Source organism: Poromitra crassiceps (assembly GCF_964638095.1).
Source record: "Poromitra crassiceps genome assembly, chromosome: 23".
Taxonomy (NCBI): Eukaryota; Metazoa; Chordata; class Actinopteri; order Beryciformes; family Melamphaidae; genus Poromitra; species Poromitra crassiceps.
Window position 1 is genome coordinate 6,361,545 of NC_139639.1, and position 12,313 is coordinate 6,373,857.

Genomic DNA, 12,313 nt, shown 5'->3' on the forward strand with positions numbered 1-12,313 from the left:
TCTGCGGGAAAGTAAATTATTTGCAACTTAAGTCAGCGCTCGCTGTGATTCACATTTTCCTTGGAAATAATATACAGTAGGTATTTGTCCTAATGCAGTAAAGCCCAGCCATGTGGAACTCCATATATGCACCATGCAAATACTATGTGACCCTGGTCGGCAACATCATAGTGTCACAGCTTTTATCCTTAGAAAATAACAATTCAGCAGACCAGACCAACAGGTACGGAGAACAACAACATTTAAATACAGTAGGTAAATGGTAAATGGTCTGCATTTATATAGCCAATGGCAGCAGGCTGCCACGCAGGGTGCCTACACACCATCGGGAGCAATTTGGGGTTAAGTGTCTTGCCCAAGGACACAACGACAGCAGCTGGGAGGGAGCGGGGATCGAACCGCCAACCCTTGCGTCATTGGCCGACCCGCTCTACCTCCTGAGCTAAAGCCATCCCCAGTAGGTGAAATGAGTAGTGTAAGATAAGGCTGTAGACGCCGCTTATCAAGGACTGACCTAAAACTCCACTTTTGCGTCAGTATTGCTTTAAACACGAAGGTTTTAATATCGAGTTATGCCGTCATATTTCTGAACAAAAGAATCCGGCAGCTGAGCCGGTATGTCAGCTGCTGTCAAGTGTTTCCCTGAGTGCGAGCCACATGACAGAGGTGTTTGCACAGTCAGCATTGCTCAACACTCAGAGCAAAAGTACAAGTTGATCTTCTAAATTAAACTAACAACACTTATCTCTTCCTTTAAAAATCAAATTTGACAGATTCTGAAATATCATCCGACGACTTTCACAACACACGCCATTGTACACCCTACATGAGCCGCAGGTTTCGCGTAAGTGTGTTTGTTTCCTGGAACACTTATGAATACTGGTACTGTCCTGGCAGATGGGGGGAGGGAGGGAGGGGTGTGGCAGGTGTCGCACCTTCAGAACATCCAAGGCGTCATATGAGATTGTGGAACATGCAGCGTACAAGTTACATCACCTGTGGAAATGTTTCACTTTGTGCTACACGAGAACATCACAGGTGATTTGGGGGGGCTGAACTGATGACCCCCGAGATATTAGTCCAGTGGTTCTCAAATGGGGGTCCGCGGACCCCCAGGGGTCCGTGGCACTTTGCCAGGGGGTCCGCGAAAAGTTTTCAAGTAATTTTTTTTTTTTTTTTTTTTTTTTTTAATAAAATGCTACATGTTACTTATTCCTTCTCAAACTACTTCCTACATGGTGCTAGTCTATCAAAATATCTTGGCTGTCATTGATTGTGTTGCATAGTGGTTTTCTATACTGTTGACAAATTGTGATATTGTAAGTCGCTTTGGATAAAACAAAAGTGTCTGCTAAATGACGTAATGTAAATGTAATGTAATAAAAAAAATTTTTTTTTTTGCAAAATCTTCATAGTTCAACGAAAATAGTTTATGCTTTAAATCTAAAATGGTTCATGGATTACATTGTAATAACAAACCTATCAAATTAAAAGTCAAGCACGTTACCGTGGAAACAATTAAGCTTAGTCCAAAATCACAAATCAGAATGAGGGGGTCCCCGGTATATTCTCTATCTTGTAAGGGGTCCTTGGCTGAAAAACATTTGAGAACCTCTGTATTAGTCAACCTAGTAAACACAATCACACGAACTTTGACTACTTGACCACTAACTCAGCAGTGTTGGTGCAGCCGTGACTCCTCCCACCTGAGCATGTGACTACAGCAACCCCATTTGTTCTGTGCCATCAGCATTATGTTTACCATGGATGTTAGCATGTTTACACACTGCATTTTACCCATAACCACCGTTACTTCCCGGACTGCAGGTATTTTTTCCTGTAGATAAGAGAGAGTGTGTGTGTGTGTGTGTGTGTGTGTGTGTGTGTGTGTGTGGGGGCGGGGGGGGGGGGGGGGGGGGGGGGGGGGGGCGGGGGCGCGGTGTTGGAGGGTCAAGTGATGCAACTTTGAAATGTCCAAGAAGCCATGTGTTATGGCATGAAGAATAAGCCAAAGCCTTTGTAAGTCTTAATAGCCTCAATGACCACAGCAAATACAGCAGGTGGCGTCACCTCGTTTGTTTCTGGGTCAAGGTCAAGGGTCCTTCTTGATCCCTCTTTACACCTCTCTTCTCTTTGGACCTGATTTAAGATGTTCTTGTGGAATGACAGTATAGAAAGAACAGGCCCAACAAATACAGGATGAAGGACATGAAACTAGAAGAACCGGTGATTCTTAATGAGTATCAGATCAAGGGAAGATTAATCTATCAGTACTGTAATTGTCAGTGATTTTAGAAAGATTCAAGATTCAAGATTTTTATTGTCACTCCGTGGTACAAGTATCACGTGTGAAATTCTTGTGCTGTGGACTCCGTTTACAACATAGTACAAATATAACAGGGCATTTGAGTGCAAAAACAACAAGAGACACAACAAGCAATAAGGCAGTAGAGTGATAAGACAAGTCAGAGACAGTGGCATATTCACTGCACATAGGTGCACATGTCATGTGCATACTTTCTTCTTCTTCTTCTTCTTTAGATTTCTGGCAGACTAGGCACGGGTTAGTGCATTGCTGCCTCACACTGTTAAACTACGTCACTTCACATTGACCTATATCTAGAGGAGCATTACCTCCACCTACTGAATTCTAGTAGTTTTGCAACGCATTTATTTATAGCAAACAAAAAATAACAGTTTCACCCCAAAATGCTCCCATTCATAAATATTGTCCATACTAACACTCAGACGCAATTGTCTGAGTTTGCGCAAATGCGTCCCTCAGTATTTTATCGATATCTGTTCCCGATACGTCCACCACATCCTGGAACCTCTTTGCAGAATCCACCACGGTTTCAGTCCTCTCAGTCTTCCCAGTTATACTAGCAGCACAGTTCAACACCATAGCAATAAAGGCCAGGAATCACTTCTTATCCATGCAGATAACTCTGATTCGATCTGTCCATTTCCTTTCTCGGGTCCTTTTGTACACCCACGCTGTCTTCATTTCTTTCCACCCTCTCAAGTTTCCTCTCCACACTTTTGACAGCCTCAGCATATGACAACCCTTTCTTTTCTCTGACCTTATTCACTTTTCCTTCTCGGATTCTTTTTGGGCGCTGTGCTGATCCTGTATAGTGTTTTCCATCACAATGCAGGCATTTCACCTGCTCTTCACACTCATTCATATCACAATCCTCCTTCCCACACCGACCACACCTTTTATCTCCTCTACACACCGCAGCTACATGACCATACTCTTGACAACTGAAACATCTGTGGTGCCCTTTCATAGGGCCTCACCCTGTAGCTCACACTGTCCAGGAACACTCTTTCCGGAAGCCCTTCTGTAAAAGTCAAACAGATAAACTATCCTCTTTGTTACCTTCTACAAATCTAGACATTCTTCTGGCCTCATACACATACTCTACCTGTTACTCAAACGTCTCCACCTCCACATCAAGCGGCACACCACTTACTACTCCTTTCTTCATCGGCTCTTTCCTTAGTATGAAGCACTCCACCCTACACTGATTATACTTACCTATCTCAATTACTTTCATTCCCTGATCCTGTGACACACAATCTATTACAACCAACCCACTTCTAGTTACCCTTATCTCTTTTACCACACCAACTTTCCTTTCCATAAACTTTCCCAACTCATGCAGGTTACTGAAAATTCCATCCATCTTTGACATCGCTCTCATTCCTACAAGATATAAACCCTCACTCCCTTTCCTCACTTTCTTAACTTCCTGATAGCCACCGTCACTTGAGTTACCACTTGATACACGATTACGTTTATTTTCAAGAAGCCTCGTATCTTCATCACTTTCTACTTCACTCTCATTCTCACACTCCAACGTCATTGCCTCCGCCATTTTTTCCCCCGGCATGTGCATACTTTAGACGTGCTTAAACATTTTAAATTCGACGTATTTGACGTACAGGTGCAAATAGCATATACCTAATTAAACATACAATTAAACATTAGACATACATAATGGCAGCATCTACAGTGCGGTACAGTACGGCTACTACACTATTTGTGTATGTTAAGGAGTCTCGTGGCCTGCGGGAAGAAACTGTCCCTCAAGCGATTTGTGCGTGCTTTTGGGACCCTGTATCTCCTCCCTGAGGGTAACAGGGAGAACAGGCTGTTGTGGGGGTGGTTTGTGTCTTTGATGATCTTCAGGGACCTCCTGAGGCACCGCTGGTTATACAGTTCCTGCAGTTCTGGCAGCTCACATCCTGTTACGTGCTGAGCCGCGCGCCTCACTCTTCGTAGCGCCCTGCGGTCCATGGTGGTACAGTTCCCGTACCAGGTGGTGAAGCAGCCAGTCAGCAGGCGTTCAATGGTGCCTCTGTAGAAGTCCCTAAGGATTTCTGGCCTTAGCCCAAATTTCTTCAGGCGTCTGAGTCTGTGTAGTCGCTGTTGGGCCTTTTTGACAACAGTGGCCCATGTCAGGTCCTGGTGGATGTTGACTCCCAGGTACTTGAAGCTGTCCACCCTTTCCACCACTGTGCCGTTGATGGTGATTGGGGGGTGTGCGCCCCCCCCCCCCCCTCCTGTAGTCTACAATGATCTCCTTGGTCTTGGAGACGTTCAGAGAGAGGTGGTTGTCCTGGCACCATTGTTCCAGGGCCCCCACCTCCTCTCTGTAGGCCGTCTCGTCGCCCCTGGAGATCAGCCCCACGACTGCTGTGGCGTCTGCAAACTTCACGATGGTGTTCAAAGTTTGAGTTTTGAACCAGAAGGGGCTGGAGACGCACCCCTGGGGCGCTCCTATGCTGATGGTCAGTGGGGAGGAGGTGAGGTTGCCCACTCTCACCACCTGGCGGCGATCTGTCAGGAAATCCAGGATCCAGTCGCACATTGCTGTGATTAGTCCCAGAACCTTGAGCTTGCGTACCAGCCTGGAGGGTACTATGGTGTTGAATGCTGAGCTGTAGTCCACGAACAGCATTCTTACATAGGTGTCCTTCCCCTCCAGGTGGGAGAGGGCGGTGTGGAGCACGTGTGCTACTGCATCCGCTGTGCTCCTGTTGGGGCGGTATGCAAATTGTAGCGGGTCGTGGTCCGGGGGGAGTGTGGGGTGGATCTGTGATATAACCAGCTTTTCAAAGCACTTGCTGGCTATGGGCGCAAGGGCTATTGGGCGCCAGTCGTTGAGGCTGGTCACTTTCTGCTGCTTGGGGATGGGGATGATTGTCGCTGCTTTGAAGCAGGAGGGAACTTGTCGGAGGGAGATGGGAAGATGTTGCCCATATATTTTTATTGTACTCTACCTCTGCTTGACACCTCCCTTTTCTTCTCTCTCTCTCTCTCTCTCTCTGTCTGTTCTTCTCTCTTTCCTTTTGTGTTCACTACTTTACAATGTAGTGTATTTTGTGACTGCTGTGTCATATTTTGCTCTCTGTCCGTCTGTCTGTCTGATTCTGCCTACCTGCCTGTCTGGCTTCCTACCTACCTGCCTGCCTGCCTGTCTGTCTGTCTGTCTGTCTGTCTGTCTGTCTGTCTGTCTGTCTGTCTGTCTGTCTGTCTGTCTGTCTCTCTGCCTGCCTGTCTGTCTGTCTGTCTGTCTGTCTGCCTGCCTGCCTGCCTGCCTGCCTGTCCGTCCGCCTGCCTGCCTGTCTGTCTGTCTGTCTGTCTGCCTGCCTGCCTGCCTGCCTGCCTGCCTGCCTGTCTGTCTGTCTGTCTGTCTGCCTGTCTGTCTGTCTGTCTGTCTGTCTGTCTGTCTGCCGGCCTGCATACCTGCCTGCCTGCCTGCCTACCTGTTTGCCTGCATCTCTTTGCTGTGGTCTTGACCAGCTATCCCTTGAAAAAGAGATTTGGGTAACTAAGCTTTGTTTAAACTCAAATAGTTTTAACCAAATATGGCATGCTTCATTACAGGGTCGTGTGTATAAAAAATGGTGCACAAACATTTATTTTCCATTTCTTGAAATGTTGCAGCCATAAAAAGAGGCTGTTGGGTTTGATCACTTAACTCAATAGAAGTGTGCTATAGCTTCAACAAAGTGTTGAGACAAGCGGATACAGAATATGTGCCACATTAGGATTTAACTGATTATTTTTGGTGTTGCACTGAATAAATATTAGTCACACTGCAAATATTGCACCAGTAAAATGTACCTCAAACAAGTGTCAACATAGATAGAGAATAGGTCAACATAGGTAGAGTGTACTCTGTATTCAGAAAATACTGTAGTGTAAAACATAGCATAGTAAAATACCTATGACAATATCCTCATGACACACTATAGGCATCGATCCGTTTTTAGAATACAGCTGAACATGATGCATTTGTTTAACCTTCTTGTATTCCCCGCCCATAAAACCCACCCACTCTAGTCTGCAGATAAAACCCACCCACTCTAGTCTGCAGATAAAACCCATCCACTCTAGTCTGTAGATAAAACCCACCCACTCTAGTCTGCAGATAAAACCCAGGTATATGCAGGACGTGACCAACTGAATGTCCAGACAGGGGTCAATGCAGTCCCAGCCCTGCTGAAGCCCTCCACATCTGCTATATTTTAAGTTAAGTTAAGTTAAGTCAAGTTAAGTTAAGTTAAGTTATCCTTTATTTATCACTATGGGGAAATCCATCCTCTGCATTTGACCCATCCTCTAAGGCAATGGTTATCAAATGGGGGTCCACGAAAAGTTTTCAGGAATTATTATTTTTTTTGTTGCAAAAGCTTCATAGTTAGCAATGAAAATATTTTATTTTTTAAATCTAAAATGGTTCATGGATTACATTCTAATCTAACAAACCTATCAATTTAAAAGTCAAGCACGTTACCGTGGAAACAATTAAGGTTAGTCCAAAATCACAAATCAGAATGAGGGGGTCCCCGGTATATCTTCTATCTTGTAAGGGGTCCTTGGCTGAAAAACATTTGAGAACCTCTGCTCTAAGGAACCTTCCTAGAACTAGGAGCAGTGGGAGCTGGCGCTGGCTGCACCATGTGTTCTGCCTCCTGCTGACAATAATTAGAACAAATATTTGGACACATTTGATGACAGAATATTTGTGATTTGTAACAAGATACATATTGTCTCTTTGTCCATCTGCGCTCACACATGACTCAGCTGTGCTAGTGTCACGACACCTCCTGATAACACAGCCGGCTCTAACGCCTGTTGTTACATTCTTCCCTGTGCTCATTGCACAAGTTGACATGCATTGCATTATCGAAACAAAATAATCACTCTTACTAATTCATGAGGATTTCTACCAGAAGCACCAGACTGAAACACAGCTGCTTGTATGCATTTAAAATTATTTACTGCTAAAAACAGGGAGTATTCTAGACTAGAGAATATCACAAATCTGTGTCGAGGACGTAGCCTATTGGTATTATTCTGTTACGTCACCACACGGCCATTTTGGTAGGAAAAAAACAGGTGATTGTGATCAATTAACAGGTGATTACAATCAAGTGACACTTACAGCCAATGAGCTGTGTGTATATTGTAGCGCCATATTGGTAGGGAAAAGGCTTGTGACATCATGGAAATACTATGAATATAATAATAAAATGAGTTTTGGATGTTCATCTGTCACGCTAAACTTGGAATGTCATTCAGTCGTTACTTCTGTCCTGAATAACTGTCTAACTAAAGTCATCGGGGCATTTCAGGAGAAGCAGCATTAGAACCTGCCTCCTGAAATGCCCCCTGGCTGCTCTGCATGGCCTGTGTGTTGAGGTGATGTCAGGTGAGATAGTCCACTAGGCCAGTAGTGTTTCTCAACTGGTGGGTCAGGACCCAAAAGTGGGTCGCGCCGGCCGTTTTGAGTCGGTCACAGATGTGTGCATGAGAAAAAAACAACTTCCAGTCATTGAGGACGCTGGGGTCCGCGGCCAACATGACTGTCTTTCAGAGGCTGTAGCGGGCTCATTTTTAGAGCCAGAGTGAAGATGCTGGTACCGTATGAAACTAGAAGACATAAGGCATCTGTTGGTACCAACATGCCATGCTAGCTTGTTGTGAAGGCCGCTAAATGACGCTACAAAGTTAGGCTAAATTCAGAAAATTGCGTTGCGACTTCATGACCAAGGATAAATGTGGGTCGTGAGGCTAGAGCAGTTGAGAACCACTGTTGAGAGGCCATCCTGACAATGCTAAATACAGATAGATCAGCTTCTCATCAACCATTATTCACCTGAAATATCCAGAGCATGAGGAGAAAGGGGAGGGGCCATAACCTGAAATGCTTGAAAAATGTTTTCTAATATTTCTTTTCACGGTTGGCCTTTGTTGCATCTCACGAGTAACTATTGCTACTACTACAGGCATTATGCAAAACATCATACAGATGATTGTAAATGTGCCATTACATCAGAGAAAAGTGTTTTTTAAGAACATATTTTAAGCATTCATCAAGTGTTGCCAAGGTAGTTCTACACTCTGCACTCCACTGGGAGGTAAATGTTTAGTATGACCTCAGTCAGCTCAGCTCAGTCATCATGATACCCGCAGCTGGCACTGGTCCTCTCTTGAGCAGTCTCGTTGAAAGCAGAGATGGTTTCCAGATTAAATCTCGTCTGGCTTTTTGCTTCTGTGCACGGAAAGAGAGCGAGAGAGACAGACAGACAGACACAGATAATTACTGGACTTCACCACCCAAATTCAATCAAAATGTGTTGGATTTTAACTGTTCCGATATGGACTAGTACTATGGTAGCTTCCTTGAATATGCAAAGGTGGGGTGATGATTTTGGAGCAGTTGGATGATCACGTCTGTACTTTGGGAGAAGCTTTTGGTAATGAGATTCCATTTTGGTTGATGGGAGATCCCTTATCCGAGCAGATTCTATTGTGATGTTATTCATTGTGACTGGAGCATTTCTATTGTATAGCCTTTGCCTCCTTTTAGCTGTAATGTGTCTGCATGATCCCATCTTCATTCATACAGTTACACACATGTACCCCTGTAATCTGCCCTGGACATCTTTCTGTAATCTGCCCTGGACATCTTTCTGTAATCTGTCCTGGACATTTTTCTGTAATCTGTCCTGGACATCTTCCTGTAATCTGCCCTGGACATCTTTCTGTAATCTGTCCTGGACATCTTTCTGTAATCTGCCCTGGACATCTTTCTGTAATCTGCCCTGGACATCTTTCTGTAATCTGCCCTGGACATCTTTCTGTAATCTGCCCTGGACATCTTTCTGTAATCTGTCCTGGACATCTTTCTGTAATCTGCCCTGGACATCTTTCTGTAATCTGTCCTGGACATCTTTCTGGAATCTCTCCTGGACATCTTTCTGTAATCTGCCCTGGACATCTTTCTGTAATCTGCCCTGGACATCTTTCTGTAATCTCTCCTGGACATCTTTCTGTAATCTGCCCTGGACATCTTTCTGTAATCTCTCCTGGACATCTTCCTGTAATCTGCCCTGGACATCTTTCTGTAATCTGTCCTGGACATCGTTCTGTAATCTGCCCTGGACATCTTTCTGTAATCTGTCCTGGACATCTTTCTGTAATCTGCCCTGGACATCTTTCTGTAATCTGCCCTGGACATCTTTTTCGGCCACACAAGAGCACTTTTGGGACAAGTACAGTGTCTTGTTGTACAATAGGGCTGCAACTAATGATTATTTTCATTATCGATTAATCTGTCGATTATTTTCTCGATTAATCGATTAGTTGTTTGGTCTATAAAATGTCAGAAAATGGTGAAAAAATGTTGATCAGTGTTTCCCAAAGGCAAAGCGCAAGATGACATCCTCTAATGTCTTGTTTTGTCCACAACCCAAAGATATTTAGTTTACTGTCATACAGGAGTAAAGAAACTTTTTTTCTTTAAAAATTACTCAAAACGATTAAAATAAAAATATCAAAAAAATAAAAAATATTTTTTTTTAAATATCAAAATAGCTGTCGATTATTTTTCTGTCGATCGACTAATCGATTAATCGTTGCAGCTCTATTGTACAGGAAGGGAAAAATCCCATCCAGATTTGACCAGCAGGTCCGGGGTACTGCCAGGCCTCTGTCTACAAAGTACAAAGCAGCTTCTAGGCCCTATGTTGAACTCTCAGTGCTGCTCAGCTCTCAAGACAGGCTGTGGATCAGTGCTGCTCAGCTCTCAGACAGGCTGTGGATCAGTGCTGCTCAGCTCTCAGACAGGCTGTGCATCAGTGCTGCTCAGCTCTCAGACAGGCAGTGCATCAGTGCTGCTCAGCTCTCAGACAGGCCGTGCACCAGTGCTGCTCAGCTCTCAGACAGGCCGTGCATCAGTGCTGCTCAGCTCTCAGACAGGCTGTGCACCAGTGCTGCTCAGCTCTCAGACAGGCTGTGCACCAGTGCTGCTCAGCTCTCAGACAGGCTGTGCACCAGTGCTGCTCAGCTCTCAGATAGGCCGTGCATCAGTGCTGCTCAGCTCTCAGACAGGCCGTGGATCAGTGCTGCTCAGCTCTCAGACAGGTTGTAGATCAGTGCTGCTCAGCTCTCAGACAGGCCGTGCATCAGTGCTGCTCAGCTCTCAGACAGGCCGTGCATCAGTGCTGCTCAGCTCCCAGACAGGCCGTGCATCAGTGCTGCTCAGCTCTCAGACAGGCCGTGCATCAGTGCTGCTCAGCTCTCAGACAGGCCGTGCATCAGTGCTGCTCAGCTCTCAGACAGGCCGTGCATCAGTGCTGCTCAGCTCTCAGATAGGCCGTGCATCAGTGCTGCTCAGCTCTCAGACAGGCCGTGGATCATACATTAACTTCCATTGACTGTATTCTGGGAATCAGCTGAAAGGTGCCTACGTGAATGGGGTCAACACCCTTTTTATGCAACAGAAACAGGCCCTGCAAACAAGCAGAGTCTGAAGGCAGATGTCCTTGTTACCTTAATAGTTATTCATCAGCACTCTTATACAGTCTATCTTTAGGTTTAGTGTGAAATGAATGCATGTTGTCTGCGATCAGGTGAAAAAAACAACACAAAAAACCCCACAAAATATCAAGTTTTCAGCAAACCAAGAAAAACAGCTGTTCTTAGATTGATGACAATGCATTTTGTCATAATCCGATGGGTTTGGAAACGAAGGGTTTCATATTGCTCAAGAGGTCAGAGAATTGCCACGTTAACCGAGAGAGGAGCATTTGATCCTTCAATTTAAGTGAAAACATGAATTAGAGTTAAAAGATGTGGCCATTTTTGACCTTTGATATACGTGCTCACAATTTAAATTCGATACCATCTCACAAAGAATACCTAGATCTATCGGTTTATTGCCTCCCTTTGCCCAATGCTGAATAACATGTAGGGGACGGGTGACAAGCATTTTGATTTAAATTTTATACTATCTTAATTATAGCATTTTTACGTATCGTCTCCAATGTGAGTTGTTGGTGTGACAACTGAATTTCACTCCCACTGATCAAGTACATTTGTACTGTATATGCATCTATCGACTGTCTCTTTGGCTGGGCTTTAGTATTCCTCCTTCGCTCAGCAGTGCCTTTTCTCAGCAGTTTTTCTCCATTATTACACAATAAGGTGAGAGGTTGAGGAATGCCCTCCATGTGATCCCCCGAGCGGGAAGTGGAGTAGAGTCTATCGTCCTCATCTGTTTGATCAGGTGCAGATCCCTCTTTCAACTCTGACCTTTGCCCTATAGAGATTATGTGAAGGGGTAGATCTCATCCAAGGGGGGTAAATAAAAATCAATGTACCCCATGACCTACGACAGCCAAATTAGCAATTGTGAAAATCAACAACTCTTTCCCCAAAGCAGGAAACAAAATTTGACCTATGAAATCAGAGTAATCAATGTATATACAGTATAATATATATACAGTATGTAATGTATATATAATATACCAAAGACTGACTTTGTTCATCCTAAAATTTGGCTTTGACACGCAAAATAATATTACAATTATTATGCTGCCAGGGGTGCACTCTGAACTGAAGTTCTCCTCAATACCATCAGCACATATTCCTGTTTACAATTGCTGTAGATGTATATGACTGCAGATGTGCAGGTCAGAGGTCAGACAAGCACTTCACTCATCTCTGGCTATGGGAGACAGCAATGCCCACTCTTTTAGGGCATGAAGTCAAACATGAATAATTAAATTAGCATTTGGCATGTGGGCTAAAGTTAAAAAAAACTTAAAATGAACACAAATGAGAATTATGTGGTGTGTAATTTGTCCACATTTACCAAGGAGAATGGTCACGAGGGGCAAAGATTCAGGCACATATTCCCTAAAATCTACAATCAACAAAAAGGATGTTTAATAATTTGTGTAGATAACAGGAATTATTATACCCCTTCTTATAATCAACATCATCAGC